Source organism: Pseudophryne corroboree, chromosome 3 (assembly GCF_028390025.1).
Source record: "Pseudophryne corroboree isolate aPseCor3 chromosome 3, aPseCor3.hap2, whole genome shotgun sequence".
NCBI classification, from domain to species: domain Eukaryota; kingdom Metazoa; phylum Chordata; class Amphibia; order Anura; family Myobatrachidae; genus Pseudophryne; species Pseudophryne corroboree.
This window is the reverse complement of record NC_086446.1, coordinates 278,196,448-278,201,663: the sequence shown is the minus strand read 5'-3', so window position 1 is coordinate 278,201,663 and position 5,216 is coordinate 278,196,448. Positions and strand designations below refer to the sequence as shown.

The window sequence follows — 5,216 nt, the reverse complement described above, 5'->3', positions numbered from 1 at the left end:
TCTTACAGAGCCTATGTGTTCCAGGATACGTTGTTTTAGGGCTCTTGTGGTGATACCCACATATTTCATGTCACAACTACACGATATGCAGTATACAACTCCAACTGCATTGCAGTTGATGAATTGATTAATTAATTTCTCCTCTCCATACCGATCAATAATGGAAGATGTTTTGACCATATGTGGGCATGCTTTACAATTTCCACATGGGAAGGAGCCCTTGATGGTTGGTTGTTTTTTGGGATTTTTGGTGAAATGACTACTGGTAAGTTTATCTTTGAGATTTTTAGACCTTCTCCAACTCATGGAGGGTTTTTGTCCTATTGTTGCTGCTAGGTCCTTGTCTAGAAGTAAGATTGGCCAGTGCCTGTTAATAGATTCTTGTATCTCCCTCCATTCTCTACAAAAGGTGCCCACGAATCTGAGCTTGTTATCTTGTTCCAGTGATTTATGAGTTTTAGTCTGTGGAAAGATCAACTTGTCCCTCGGTGTCTGGCTGGTGTGCCATTTGGCTTTTTTAATAGACCTATGGCTGTAGCCACGTTCACGTAATCTTGTTGTTAGTTCCATGCTTTTCTCTAAAAAGGTCGAAGAATCTGAGCAATTTCTTTTCAGACGTAAGAATTCACCCTTAGGGATATTTTCCACTGTTGGGGGGAAATGTGCACTTGTTTGGTATAAAAGGCTGTTTGTAGATGTTTCTTTGCGATATAGTTCGGTTTCTATCTGGCCATTAGGTGCTTTTGAAATCACAAGGTCGAGGAAGCATACTGAGTCCTTGCTGATGTGGTGTGTGAGTTTGAGATTGTTGTCATTGGTGTTCAATTCCTCAATGAATGTTAGTAACAAACTTCTATCACCTTCCCAAATCAGGATGATATCATCGATGTAGCGCCACCATGCAACTACATGTCGTGTATATTTCTCATTATTGGGATGCATCACAATTTCCCTCTCCCACCAGCCTAAGTACAGGTTCGCGTACGTTGGTGCGCAGGCCGCGCCCATCGCTGTCCCGCGAGTTTGAAGATAAAACTTGTCGTTAAAGGTGAAGTAGTTCCTCGTTAGTATGAACTCCAATAATTCAATTAGTAGGTCATGAAACTCATTATTGCCGGCCATGTCAAGAAAGTATCTGACTGCTTTTATACCGATCTGATGTTTGATGCTGGTGTAGAGTGATTCTACATCTAATGTTACCAATAGGTGGTTGTCATCGAGTTGGACATCATGTAGCTTTTGGAGTATGTCCGTTGTATCCCGTAGATATGAAGGAAGATTCAACACGTGTTGCCGTAAGTGTAAATCCAAGAAAGTACTCGGTTTTTCCAGAATTCCACCCTGTCCTGATACAATAGGTCGTCCTGGTGGTATGGTAATGTTTTTATGAACCTTGGGTAGAAGATATAATGTGGGTGTTTTGGGTTTGGTGGTTGTTAGATACTCAGTTTCCTCCTTGGTCAACGTGCCTTGGGAGTATGCCCGATCTAAGATCCTATTAAGGGCGATCCTAAAGTTGTCAGTTGGATCGAATGTTATTTGTTTATAACATTGTATATCCCCCAGTTGTCTCATTGCCTCAATAATGTACATTGTTTTAGGCCAGAGGACAATGTTGCCCCCCTTATCAGAGGGCTTGATTACTATATCCGACCAGGACTGTATTTCACGCAGAGTTCTTCTTTCCATTTTGCTCAGATTGTCGCCATGAAATGGTTTGGATTTGGACTTGGTATAGATCTTATCTAGGTCACGAGCTACTAATTCTTGAAATACTCTGGTTTCCGGTGAAATATGTTCAGGAGGAAAGAAGGTTGATTTTTTCTTACATTTAGGTCTCGTAGGCGTATCTGTTGTATCCAATTCTCCAGTGTGGAGTTCCTCTAATGCTGCTAAGGCCTCTATTTCTTCTGTGGTAAGTGGTTCATCTATTGGATTATGTTCTGTGTCGTTTTCCAAATGGGATTCTTGACGTGTTACAAAGAATTTTTTAAGAAGTAGTTTCCGCCCAAAGAGGTGTAAATCCTTCTCCCAAAGGAAGCGATTCAATGGTTGTGTGGGCGAGAAGGATAATCCTTTGGATAAGAGAGTGATGTGGTCATCAGTGAGGGTTTTGTCTGAAAGATTAATAATTCTGAGATTCGTCTCCTGTGTTACTTCCTCCTGTTGTTTCTGACTGGGTATCTGGGTTCCCAATTGGCTTGTTCTCGTTGATTTCTTGCTCCCCCTCCTCGTCTTCCTCTTTGTCGAAATCTTGGTCTTCCTCCCCTCCTGTCTGATCCTAAAAAATGAGTCGATGTATGGTTTGTGAAATCGTCCCTATAATTGTATGTTTCTCCTTCCGAATTACCAGGGTCCGAATATTCTTCTCCCCCTGATGATTCTGCCTCGGATGAAGTGTATCTGTCTTGCGACTGTGTGTGGTCTCTGTATGTGGGTGTTTTGCTCCAGCGAAATATGTTGCCCGTCTTGAAATCCCTCATGTCTCTTGCAAATTTGCTTTTCTTTCTATCAATAATTTTTTGTTCGTAGGGTTCCAGTTCTTTCTTGATCTTTTCAAAAGTTTGTTGGAATTTAGTGTTGGTTTCCCATTCTTCAAGGCTTTTGCCTAAGTCTTCTATTTCTTTTTCACATGCATTAAGTACTAAGTGATTGTGTTTGATTAGGACAGCCATGAGGTCTTGGGAGCATTTCAGAAGTACAGCTTCCCATTCTGTTGTTAGACTATCCGTAGTTAGTTGAAAGGTCGGAAAGATCTTAGGTCTTAAGCCTCTAGGTGTAATTTTATTTTTAACATAACTTTCCAAAGTTTTAACATCCCATGAGGAGCGCATTCTTTTCTGCAGACAAGATCTTAATTTGTTAAGTTCTGAGTCCCACCCTAGGTTGCCTGAGGATAAATCTGTTCCACTATTGAAAATATCTTCCACACTTTGTAATGAGACGTGTCTACTGCTTAGTTCGTTGCGAAGGCTAAAAGAAGCCATGCTTGAACTATTAGTGGATAGCTGACTTAATGTCAAAAAGATTAAACTGAGAGGAGTAATGATTTTTTGGAATGGAATGTTGTAATAAATTTATAAATAATATGCGTTCTTATAAGGGTATGTGTGATAAATGGGTGTACCGTAACAATAATATGCCAGAATTCGGCTTAGAGGGACATAAATGTCCTGTCCGTGCTGGAACCTGAAGCTGAAGATTCAATCAGCATACATGATCAGGAAAAGGTCAGTTTGGTGCCGCACAGGACCCTAAAAATTTTTTCTTTGTAATGGGCTCTTATGAAATTTGTCCCTTATGAACCAACAGTGCATATACATACGAAATGCCTGTATAGGTCTTTAAGGAATTACTGTTGTTGGTGGTGCACCCAGAGTCAATAGTACATATCAAAGTTACAAAGAAAAAAGAGAGACTCTGTGTTGGGGCACGCTTGAAAAACTAAAACTTAACTTTTAATTATAGTATGATAAAATTATGGTACACAATTGAACACACATATAATATATAGTATTTAGGGAGAAAAAATAATGATTCTCACTTGCAAATTAATAATTAAGGAGTAGCAGTTCTCCAAGTAATATTGCTATTTAAGGTGACAGTGACACCTAAGATGAAAATATTGAGAATTTAATTTCAGCATACCAGAAAATTCTTCCAATGCCTATTTATAATGGTATGTCCTGGTAATGATTAATCTGCTATTTCAAAATTTTTTTATTCAATAATTGCAATATGCGAAAGGGCTCTAGACGAGTATATGATCAAGAAGAGAATTTCATGAGAAGAAGGAAAATTAGATATGAAAAAGGTAATGGTCAAAGGTTGCTCCAATACTTCTGCTTTTCACATGAATACAGAGGTGTTTGTTACTGCACCTAATATTCCCTGGAAGTCTCCTATCCAGGTACTAATCAGGCTATTCACTGCTTAGCTTCCAAGATCAGGCGAGATTGGGCGTAGCCAGTGAGATGTGGCAGTAATATCCCATAGATTGTGAATGAGAGAGTGTATGGTTATTGGCATATACCAGATAGAGTACTTCTGCTGTCCATTATTGCGCACAATTTCTCTGTTACTTTTAGCATTGCAGGGGAGTTATATAACTGGCGTCAGGATGAGAGAGTACTGAAAAAGTAAGATATAGGAAAATTATAGGTTCAGAGCCCGTCTTCTGCTGTCCACTGTCATATAATTTAATATAGCGGACAGTGGATGAGAGAGGCGGGTTATCTGAGCCTATTGAATAATGGTGTGAAATTACACAGATATCTTAAGGTTTCTTATGATAGTGCATGATCCAATTACATATTCTTAATCCTAATAGTAGTGGGCAAGAAATTTTCGCTATTTGGCGATGCCCCTAGAATATTGCAAAAGAAGGCCGAAGCCAGCTATTTGAGATATCTCAAAACACACGTATTAGTATGAAATTCTATCTCACTAATTACGGTATGTGAGAGAAAAGAGACATCAAAGGAGCGTTCAATTTCTTTACATTGTGGATAATAGGTAGCAGATTAAACAAAAAAATTAAACAATTTAAAGATAAAATATTTTTTGTCAAATATACGATACCAGGAGGTGAGTGGGCTGAACCGTGCACTGTTCAGCACCACTAGTCACAGACGGCCGTTTCACCTGTAGGTGGCTTGTTCACTGTGTGAGGTGATGGTGGAAGAGAGTCTATTTAAGGCAAAAAGGGGGGTGGTCTCAAAATTCAGACCAATCACAGGAAGGAGGAAGTCAATGAGACATCCTGCGCATCACTTCCGGTTTCAAAATCCGGAAGTTAAGGTTATTCTAATTATGCATAGAGTCGTATCTAGGGTTAGATAGGGCTTATAATATAGCTTAAGATGCAGTGAGTAAATAGGGAAGATAACATTTAAAGTTAATTATTGTGGACAAGATCGAAATATTAACTACGTAGCCGGGGGTTCATAGGTCACTGGAGTTGTCAGGGACGCGTCCCTGAATAGCGTAGCGTCATTTCCGGTTGAAAAGACCGGAAGTGGCGTGCGTGACCGTAATTCTAGGTTTATGTGGGGCTGAGTGAAAAAGAACACGTAGGGCTGAGGATAACTGCGGATGAGCATAAATGGGAGTAGAGAAGTACATATTGGTTCGGATGGTGTGGCCACGATCGGAGTAAAAAAACTCCGTGACCGGAGATGGCGTCAGTGTACCATCTTACAGGAAGTGCTTAGTTG

At 39.9% G+C, this 5,216-nt stretch overlaps 1 pseudogene; it reads right to left on the bottom strand.

Moving 5' to 3' along the window:
• Positions 1-3,869: 3,869 nt before the first annotated feature.
• Positions 3,870-3,988, bottom strand: LOC134896586 (5S ribosomal RNA; annotated as a pseudogene).
• Positions 3,989-5,216: the final 1,228 nt, after the last annotated feature.